At 39.0% G+C, this 11,620-nt stretch overlaps 1 long non-coding RNA gene across 1 annotated transcript; it reads left to right on the plus strand.

Annotated features, from left to right (window-relative positions):
• Nucleotides 1–1,417: 1,417 nt before the first annotated feature.
• Nucleotides 1,418–8,448, plus strand: LOC130455985 (uncharacterized). The gene is made up of 2 exons (XR_008914269.1): nt 1,418–4,542; nt 5,323–8,448. It is a non-coding gene; the product is annotated as an uncharacterized LOC130455985 (long non-coding RNA).
• The last annotated feature ends 3,172 nt before the right edge of the window (nt 8,449–11,620 follow it).

Genomic DNA, 11,620 nt, shown 5'->3' on the forward strand with positions numbered 1-11,620 from the left:
CCCTCAGTTTTCTACTTTCTTTGTAAGATTAAAATTAATATCCAATAACTCCAAGTATTATACTTTATAAGATTTATTAATAATCACTTGAAGTAGATGAAATAAAAGGACAAAAGTAAAAGCCTGAGTAAAACCAACTTTCCCAGCCACATTTGCAGGGGAAAAAAAAAAGAGGGGCAGCTTCATACATAAACTTTATCTCCAAAATGTAAAGACATAACATGAAAATGAAAGTGGGATGCTGAGAGAATCCTGGAGTTCAAATTCTAATTATACAATCCCCCTGTGATTCCATTGGAAAACAAGCATGTAGAAATATCACAGATGTACATGCCTAGTTTCCCCAGTGAATCAGTACACATAACTAATTTATATCTCTAAAGATCTCTAACTAGAGGTACATACAATATTGCACTTTCTAAGGGGAAATTACAATAATTTGGGGACAAGGGGAAAATAAAAGAAAAAGAAAACAAAACTAATGATTATTAGGTGCAATGACAAAAAATAATTGGGGGGCAGTCCCCTTTTGAATAAGAGTATACATTCAAAATAAATGTGTTCAATCCCCCACAGATAAATTTCACTACATTCCATAGCTCATTCTGGATCTGTTGGTGTAGTGTGTGGTTTCTGCAGGCATTTCCATAGAGCCTTCTCCAAACAGTTCCCTTTCTTGATTCGGGAAGGTAGCAAGATCCATTTCCTTTTTAACTTGGCTATGATCCACAGTGTGAGTGCACATAATTTTCACCAAGTAACAGCTTTTAAAAACGGTAGTACAAGCAGCTACTGCACATTCAAAGAAGTACCAAAATTCCCCAAAATCACAGAAGCACATCAACTTCCCCAAAGGTAACTAATACAAGTTTTGTCCAACTAGTTTATGGACTTTTATAATGGTATTTTCTCCTGTCTAGTCATAGGATGGTACAAATAAAAACAGTACAACAGAATATATAGCTAATAGCCAAAACACAGTAACAGAAAGTGACATAGTGTAACAGAACAGTATAGATTAGACCAATATGTAAACTTAAAAATTAAATTAAATCTTAAAACAAACAAATCAGCAAACATAATAAGGATGACAGGATACAGTCACTCAGTGTCTACAGAAGGTATTCTCTTTACATGTAAGCAATGGATCCAAGAGCCCTTTTCTCCAATTTTGATAGCTGTTGGAGTGGTTAACAGGACTTGGAATGGTTCTTCCAAGGCCACCTGAGTTGCCCCAGTGTGCTGGAAGTTCTCTATGTGCACCTTGTCATCTGGGTGCAAGTCATGGAATTAGTAGTCTATAGGTCCTGCTTGTACAGAAGCTCCAGATTCATGGAGTTTTCACAATTTGATCTGTAAATCCTATATATATGAGGCAGTAGAGGTGTCTCCCCCTAGTAATGATGTGTATGCATGTAGCAGCCCAGGGGCAAGGGGAACAGTCAGTCTTGGGCATGCTCAGTAGTGCTCATGGCTGGAAAGGCCCCTGACCCTTGACCCCAGCTTCTCCCAGGTTAGGCGGGAAAACAGGTTTCTTTGTTCTCCCCTGGTTAAGAGAAACCACACCTATGCCTTGTCATTGACCAATGAGGGTCATCCCTATGTACTGTGTATATTTGCATATCAAAAACTATATCTAGCCCAGCAGGCTCCGCCTTCTCTCTCTCTGCTCTCTCTCCCCCTCTCTCCTCTTTCAGGCTAGGCGATGGCTGTCCTTGCAGGAGCTTGGCCTCTGGCCAAGCTCCATCTTTAATCTTTCTCCTCAATAAACGACTCCTCTTTGCATACCATGTGAGAGCTGTCGGTACCTTCTTTGTCGCTTCCCCTTTCCTTCTCTCTCTCCCCCTCCCCTCTCAGGGGTCGTAAGGGGCTGGTCCCCGACATATCTGGCGCCCAACGTGGGGCCCGAGCGACCACCGGACAACTGAGGAAAAGTTCGGCGCCGAAACCGAGGCTACAGTAACGGGTAAGGATCGGACGATCCCGAGGAATGGTAAGTTGTCCCATTCATATCTCCCTCTCAAACCCCATTGTGTGAATGGTTGAATGTATGTGTGTTTTGATGGCAACGGAATAACAGTCCCCTTATATACACGAAGTGCAGTTTCCCTCCCCCACCTGGGTCTGCTAGTCGGAGGCCTCCTCTCTCGGACCTGGATCTCCGGAGGTTAAGAAACACCTGAGGAGCGGTCTGAGGGGGAGGGGAAGGAAAAAGAAAATTTGACCCAGGGAAACCCTCACTAGGGGCGATTGAGAACTCGAAAAATCTCACTCTGAAACAAACAGTTGCTAGAGCATAGTGAATTTCAAAAGGAGCAACTGGGAAAAGAAAAAGCAGGAGTTAAAATTTCATCCGGAAAGCAAAGTCAAATTTACCTGCTATTTATAGGCAAAACAGTCAGTTTAGCAAAAGCGGGAAAGGCTAGCGAAGACGCAAGGCAGAAACTGCTGCAGAATGCTAAGGAGTTCTTTCTTAAGCACTTCTTATTTCAAAGGTTCTGCAAGTTAATCTTTACAAGAAACTCCCTGTGCCTTTTCAGGAGAGGTCAGACTCAGATGCATTTGAAAGGCTTATCAGGAAGTGGTTGCCTTCAGGGCATTTAAAAGATCAGAATTACTTGGAAAAAACGGATAAAAAACAAAAAATTTTTTCTAATAAAATCGTAGGTCTCAGCACAATTAAGGAATCAAGGTAATAATCCTGAATTAGGTTAAATTCGGAACAGCCTAAGTTGTAAAAAGATATTGCCATTCTGTAACCAAAGGCAGAAGATTTTTTTTTAAACAAGCAAGCCTCCAAACTCATTTAGCATTTGAAAAAAGGTCCTAGGAATTCTTTTGTTTGAGGTCCAGCCAGGTAAAGGCAGGCTTTACCTGGGGGATTGCAAATACAGTAAAGTAAGATTTGGGAATTTGAATTTTAATTTAGGTTGGCTGTAGGCAACATTATAAAGGAATGTCTGCTTATATTTTTTGATAAAGGAAGTTAAAAAAGGAGAATTAAATATCTTTCTCTGACTTTTGTTATATGCCACAGAATATCAGGACTAGAAATGTTTTATCTGTAGAGACATTTTGGTATATATCTCAAGGTAATTAAAGTGCAAACAGAAAACTTTTAAGGTTTGGGCTTAAATCTGAAGCAGCTTGAAATTTTTCTCTACTGGCCACATGGCTTGAGCCACGTGGAAGATAGCATCAGAGCAACTGAGGTTGCAAGTTTTATCACTAAGGCTGTAATTGGCTAGAAGAAGAAATTTAATACTAAGATATAATAAGCATGAATTGGAATATGATTTAAAGGAATTTCTAAAGCTTTCTAATTTTAACTATGGAGGAATTATTAACACTTTTCTAAGCAGCACATAAAGCAACAGGATGAATCTTGAGCAGAGCTTACTCAAACAACCTGTATGCAGTTCAGAAACTTTTTTACTGGGCATATTACTATACCTGTATCCAGAAAGCAAATGATTTATAACTAGAATAGCTTTTACTATGGAAAATTAAGACACATGCTCAGCAGAGTAAAAGCATGGTTAGAAGGATTCAATCTGTTTACCAGTGGTTAATTATTAAAGTTATCAAGGAATTGGTTACTCAGTACAGTGATTTATTAAGGATTTGAAAGAGGCAATACTATCATGTATTGAAATTGCAGATATTGAGGCTGATCATGATATTGAAAAGAGACCTATGATAATAAGGCAAATTCAAAGGTTACTGGCATAATTTGATTTATTTTTGCAGGGAAGATTTGCAGATTTAGCAGATGAAAGTAATGATTTTATTCATAGTATTAAGATCTTTTCAGTTATGAAGCTAAGGGCAGTAGTTCAGAAATAACAACTTCTATGCAATTGTTTGATAATTCTGTGCACATTTTTCTAGCATAGGACAATGCTATAATTTTAATAACTGCACAAGGTGGAAATTTTTTCAAAAAGCAAAAATTGTGTGCAGGCAGACAAAGGCTTAAGATCCCAGCACACATGGGTCAATTCACAAGTGATTTATAGAATGATATTTTTCTGATTATGGATTTGAAAAAGCAAATATTTAAGCATCTATACATGCTGCTTTGCAAGATCTATTGTACATCTATATCCTGAACAAGCAGGTGATATCGCTTATCAATGCAAACTGCTGTGGATTAATTTCACCCCTGATAAATATCCACTGTATATTTTGGAGCAAAAGGTGCATTTCAGTTTGCTCCTGGCACAAAGGTTGAACTGTGAAAAATGATGGGAGATACTTACTCTCCTGGTTTATGGGTTCAAGCTCAAATGAAGAAGTGAGCAAAGTGATTGCAGATTTTATAAATAACTGTGCACAACTGTCTATTCCAAACAGCTTGGAATAGCAGGGCTTTTAACAGCAATGCAAAGGCTAAATTGCATAGCTCATGGCTCACATGCAAGCTATGGTAAATAGAGCTCAAAGGAATTCATGAGCCCCAAGGTTCAAAAACTGAAGGTATATATGTTCTGTCACTTTCTAACTTTCTAAGACCCAATGAGGCTTTCATTTGGGGTCGAGGTTTTCTGTTTACTTTCTCAGATACATGGAGTCCATGGAAGATGATTAAGAGCATCTGATGGCAAGAAAATCTGCCCGGAAGAAGGACAGAAGGCAGAGGTGTCTGGCACAGGACACCAGAAAAGCAGCACATGGACTGTAAAGACTGCCCTATAGGCAGGTTTAACACACTATGCACACACACATGCAATTGTATGAGAAACAATGTACATGCAGAAGAGTATCATTGAGTCACTAACAGATATTCTGTTCTAGGAATATATGGGTATTTGGTAAAAGATCTAACTTTATTACATGCCTGACAATTTTGAATGGTACTGGTACAATGTATAACTTGAAATAATTTTATTGAAATTGTTCCATGTTAGCCAAATTTGATCAAATATCAAAAGGGCATAATTGGGAATATTATGACAGTATAAGGAATGCTGTCCACTTGCAGCACAAATGGGTATTACTATCCAAAATGTAATGATGATTATTGTCTTAAAGGGTACATTATATTTGCAAACAACATGTCTCTATTAGAATCAGACTTATCTAGAAGTCAATTTTGTTAAGCTGTGACTGTTCCACTTTCATAAGGAAAAGAGGTGGATATGGTATCACTAATCATCTATCTTTTCTACACCCCAGAAAGAATATAAGTTAAAGCTTTGTAACAATCAATATTGAATTTAATGATAAAGATCACATTGTGTGAGATACCTGAATTGGGTTAAAAATCATCAAGATATTAAGACTGTAAGGGACCCAAGGGGATGATAATGTTGGGTCGAGGTCTTGTTTATATGTTCACAGATAATGAAAACATCTGGTCACCCACGTCATGCTTCATGCCAGCTGATACAGACCAGGAAGAGAAGCAGACGGAAGGTGATGGCATCAGCTATCTACATGCCAGCCACAATCCAGGCACGCTGGAGGGACACTTCTTTGGTGACTAATATCACTCCAGAACAATGACATTACACTATTAGAGACATTGGCTATTAGGCCACTGACAGACACTTGTCATGCTGACATCCATTGAGATGGGGTACCCAGAGCAACATCAAGTATGCTAACTCAGAAGGACAAAATCACACTTGTGTCTGTACAAGACACCAGATACATCCCACATTCCAAAGACTTTGCTATGGGATTGAGATGAATTAGCTACAAATTGTCTAGCTGCTAATGTATACCCTGTATTTTGTATATGATACTGTCAAAAGAAATGAATTGTATGCATTGTAAAGCTGCCTCTTGTATTGTAAGAAATGCGGTTATCAACAAGGGTATAGACCTTGGTAGGACTCTCCAAAGAGTAGGAGATAGAAAACTCTCATCCATAGGATAGATCTGATATTTCTGACATCAAAAATGAGGTGCTAAGCAGAAAATGATGCACAGACAGGTTTAATGGACAGATGACACTGATGTTATTCTCGAGAAAGGATGAGAGATCAGGGAAAAGACACTAGGAAATCTTTAATCAGGAACCTGAGTTATTGTAAGAGATCATTGACATCCAGGCAAAGATTATGTTCCTGACATTACATTAAGGGCTGACTACCATAGCAGTAGTTGAGTGTTAATACCATTGTTAACCATTACTCCTGATACCCTGTTTTTGTGGGTAATATTTTGATAGGAAAAATGTCTTGCTCTCCTCCAACAGTCCCAGAATTCAGACGGCCGCTGGATTCGGGATCTATTGGCTTCCCTTTCATATACTGGAAGACGTTCTGGTATATGGAAGTAAGACCTCATGAAAAACTGAGGGCTCTAGGTTTGACAATTTCTGTGGACGCGCAGTCATTGTCTCTCCTAGGTGGAAAAAATTATTATTGCACAAAAACATGGAGCAAGGGCAAAGTATAATCTAAGTTTTACTGTTTTGGAGTATGGATTAAAAACATGACACAATAGGCACAGATAAGCTTGCAGAAAAAGCACATTGAATATTATTCACTGACGATTAGGAATGAAAAAGCTATGTCGAATGCTGTAGGTACAAGAAACTGTAGAAATTGTTTCTACATGGGAAACAACTTAAGCTTCTATTTACCCAAACATTGGTTTGGTGGAAGGAATTTTGCAAATATTGGTAATGGTATAGGCTTGGTTACCATATTGATGGGTTTATTTATACAAGCAGAGATTTAAAATAAGGAAGACATTAGGAATATGCAGTCAGAACTTGAAATATTACTTCATTATCACCATCATGGTTATTTAAGCTACAATTGAGAATGTAAAATGGATGGGAATATTGGTATTTGTTAAAAATTTGCACTGTGATTGATGTATTGATGTTTTTGCAAAGCCTGTAATGGTGCAAAATTATGTTCATATACAAGGCGAATTTTGATCTATTTAGATCAGGAATTGGAAATCATTGGGAATATAAGTTCTGATATTTCACATTGGCTCAGTTTCAAAGATACCACATAGACAGTGAGCCAAGAGAATCTTGTATTAATTTTGGGATCAGGTTCCCAGGATCGATTTTCTAAGATCATTTGACATGTGATAACATGATCCTCCAGAATTGTTAAGAGAGGATGTTTTTCTTTGAAGGGATCTCTCCCAACACACAAACAAAAAGAAAAGGGAGAGGAATCTTATAGAGATCAGTATTTATATTTTTAGAGGAAATTTTTAAAGTCACTCTTGATTGATCAACCTTGATTTTTTCTTTTACACTATTAAGGCCAGAATTTTTAAGTACAAGGAAAGTACTGTTAATGCTCTGATCCAGAATTATGAAGGTGCAAAGATTTCTAGAATTACAGTCACCTAACAGTGGGTGAACATGAGAACATGACAGCAATTGTTAATTTTCAGATGACCATACTGGAGAGTGATGTCTGATTGCATGTAAGGGGAATCATAATGAATCTTTCATTATGGACCAGACAGCCTCAGCCACGGTTACATTTTCCATGTGAAATGGATGTTTGAGGTTGGGAAATGCAGAGACATGGCGTACTGACACCCTCAGTCGCTGGATGTCCTGGCATCGAGCCACCAACCAGTTTTCTATGTGGCAGGCATCTGGCAGTGAGCACGGAAAGATCCCCAAGATGCAGTATCAGGACAAGAGAAAGGAAGGACTTATCCTTCATCTCCAGGGATAGTATTTTGCTAACTGTTGAAAAGGCTGACAACTTCTGATAGTCCAGACTGTGAAAGGTGGCATGTTTGGTTATTGCACCTGTCATGTGAATCATAGAGTTCTACCTCATTAGACCAGGATCAGTAGCGTGGAAATTATTTTCTTAACATTTTTATATCTACTAAGACTGTTGCATAGATCCTGAAATGCAGACAGGCAGATAGAAAGATCAGTTTGGGAATTTTTAAGATTGATCACTGAATCAGTTTATGCTGATGTTCATTCTTGATTGGGATATCTAAGTTATACAATCAGGATAGGTTTTTCATCTCTGTATCAGAATATGATTATGCACCAGAGTGTTTGTATTTGTTGCTACATTTTGATATTACACTATTCATTTGTGTGTAAAACAAAAAGGGGGAGATGTAGCAGCCCAGGGGCAAGGGGAACAGTCAGTCTTGGGCATGCTCAGTAGTGCTCATGGCTGGAAAGGCCCCTGACCCTTGACCCCAGCTTCTCCCAGGTTAGGCGGGAAAACAGGTTTCTTTGTTCTCCCCTGGTTAAGAGAAACCACACCTATGCCTTGTCATTGACCAATGAGGGTCATCCCTATGTACTGTGTATATTTGCATATCAAAAACTATATCTAGCCCAGCAGGCTCCGCCTTCTCTCTCTCTGCTCTCTCTCCCCCTCTCTCCTCTTTCAGGCTAGGCGATGGCTGTCCTTGCAGGAGCTTGGCCTCTGGCCAAGCTCCATCTTTAATCTTTCTCCTCAATAAACGACTCCTCTTTGCATACCATGTGAGAGCTGTCGGTACCTTCTTTGTCGCTTCCCCTTTCCTTCTCTCTCTCCCCCTCCCCTCTCAGGGGTCGTAAGGGGCTGGTCCCCGACATATGCAGGAGAGAAAGTCTGGATAGGGCAGTGTCCAAAAAGCATTTCAAATGGTGAGATGTGTAGATCTCCCCTGGGCCTGCTACAAAGAGAAAAGAGGGCCAGAAGGAGAATTTCAGATAATATTAAACGAGTCTCCATGCATAATTTGCCAATCACAGTCTTAAGATCTCTATTCATTCTCTCAACTTGGCCTGAGCTCTGGGGATGGGATGGTATATGGAATTTAGGAGTTATACCCAAATAAGAATAAATCTGAGAAAAAACAGAATTGGTAAAATGAGTTCCTCTGTCTGAATCAATTCATGCTGGCAGACCAAAGTGAGGAATAATCTCTTTTAAAAGCACCTTGGCAACAAAACTCGTTGTTGCTCAAGCAGTAGGAAATGCTTCAGGTCATCTGGTCAGCTGATCTACAATGACCAGACAAAATTAATACTATCCAGCTTTTGGCAGAGTAATAAAATCAATTTGCAAGTGTTCAAAAGGTGTGTAAGCCAGAGGACACCTGCCAAAAGCTTTGGCACAAAAGGTGTGCTGAGTAAATGCTTGGCAGGTAGGGCAGGCAGTACACACTTTAGAGGCTATGGTAGTTATACTAGAGACTACCCATACTCTTTTAACAGAGTCCACAATGCCCTGGGTGCCAAAGTGACCATTTTTGTGAATATATTGGCATATTTGATGATTAAAAATTTCTAGGGAGTAGGGATTTTCCTTCAGCTGATACTCATACTTCTTTTATCAATTTTGCTTTAAATTTATGCTTCCATTTTCCACTTCCTTTTCATTATAAGAAAGGGGAAAATTTAAGTCATCACTAGTTGCCAATGCTAAAATTAACTTGGGCCCTTCTAAAGCCTCTAGCTTTGCAGCTTATCTGCCTGGTTATTCACCTTAGAGACAGGGTCAGTGCCACTTGTATAGTCAGGGCAATGAACTATAGCTAGGGTTTCATGGAGCTGAAGGGCAGAAAGAACTTCATTAATAATTTCTGCATTTGCTATACATTTTCCATCTGATGTTAAAAATCCTCTTTGAAGCCATAGCATACCCACTGCATGACATATTCTAAATACATACTGGAGTCTGTGTAAATAGTTGCCTTCTTATCTTTGGCAATTATACAGGCATGTTTTAGAGCTATCAGTTCTGTACCTTGAGCACTTATATCTGAGGGCATTGAGGCTGACCACATAGTGGCAAATTCTATGACTACAATAGTTCCAGTGTAACGTATGCCATCCCTCATGAAAGAAGAACCATCAGTGAGTAAGACTAAATTTGGATTGTCTAAAGGAGTGTCCAGGAGACACTAAAGATTCACAACTGTGCAAAGGTTCTCCTGAAACATGTAAATCAGGAAGCAAGGTAGCAGGATTTAGAACTATACAGCATTTCAAAATAATATCCTCATTACCTAACAAGGTTACCTCGTACCTTGCAAGTCTCTGATCATAAAATGCCTGTGTTCTATGTCTTGGCAACAATGCTTCAACTTCATGTGGGCACATAATGGTTAAAGGGAATTCCAAGACTAAATCAGCAGATTTAATTACTAGCAAGGCTGTGGTACCTATGCCTCAAGACAAGGTGGTACTCCTGAAGATACTGGGTCCAGTTGGGCCAAATAATAAGCAATTGGGCACTGAGCAGGTCCCAATATTTGAGTTGTAACACCTGAAGCTACCCGTCTTTTTATGTACATACAAAGTAAATGTCTTGTTGTAATCTGGGATGCCTAGAGCAGGGAGACAGGATAGCCTATTTTATGTTAGAAAGAGCTGACAGGTGTTATGCCTCTAATTTAAACAGTTCAGGGTCTGAATTTTTTGTTATTACTGTAAGGTCTTTAGTGATTTCCCCATAACAAGGTATCCATTGGCTACAAAATCCTATTGCTCCAAGAATTGCCCTCAACTGTTTCTTAGTGAAGGGTGTACTCAATTTATGAATATCTTCAATGAGCTTAGGAGAAATAGAATAGGCACCAGCATTTAAAATAAACCCTAAATATTTAATTTTGGGGAGATACCACTGAACCTTTGCCTTTGAGACATGGTAGCCTCTCTTGTGCAGTTCTAAAAGGAGATGTTTGCTATCTTCCAGGAATACTATGGCATTTGGTGAGGACAAGATCAAATAATCTACAAAATGTATCAAACATCTCTCCTCAAACTGAATATTTGCTAAACCTTGTGTTAAAATCTGTGAGAACAACGTGGGATTCTTCATGTACCCCTGGGGCAAAAAACACTAGTCCATTTGGAACCTTTCCAAGTGAGACCAAATATATCCCTAGAATTCTCATGAATAGGGATTGAGAAGAAAACGGAACAGTGGCCTATCACAATGAAATATTTTGCTGTGCTGGAAATAGAGGAAATAGTTGTTTCTGTGTTTGGAACAAGATGTCTCTTTATGACATGATTATTAATAGCCCTTAAATCCTGAACATATCTAGAGGCAATTTTCCCATAAGGGCTTAATTTTGGCTCTTTTACAGGTAGGATAGGTGTATTATATTCAGATTTGCATGTAATCATTGTTCCTTGCTCAATTAATGAATCTATCACTGGGGTAATTTCCTCAATTGCCTCTTTTGACAGAGGATACTGAGGAATGGAAGGAGGTGGACCACCTTTAGTTTTGATTTGAAAAGGAGCGACTGATTTAAGTAGGCTGATATTTGAAGACAATACAGCCCAGAAAGACTAGGGTATATCAGCTGGGATTTCAAAGGTGGGAGATTCCTTCATCGCCTGACTGTCTGAAAGAAGTATGGGCAGCAAACTTAATGATTCCTCATGCAATTCTAGTGACATAGAAGCATCTGGAGAGCAAGTTATTGTGGCTCTAAACTTGCTTAAAAAATCTCTCCCTAGCAAATTTATAGGGGAGTAAGGCGTTAGAAGGAAAGAATGTTCTATTGATAGGAGCCCAACAGACACCATTTGAGGGAAAAGCTTTGGGACCTTTAGGGGTGTCCCTGAAACCCCCACTACATTTAGTGAGCTAATGGAATCACAATTAGAATCAGGTAGACTTATCAATACCAATCTGGAAGCTCTAGTATCTAA

This window comes from Monodelphis domestica, chromosome 8, assembly GCF_027887165.1.
Source record: "Monodelphis domestica isolate mMonDom1 chromosome 8, mMonDom1.pri, whole genome shotgun sequence".
NCBI lineage: Eukaryota > Metazoa > Chordata > Mammalia > Didelphimorphia > Didelphidae > Monodelphis > Monodelphis domestica.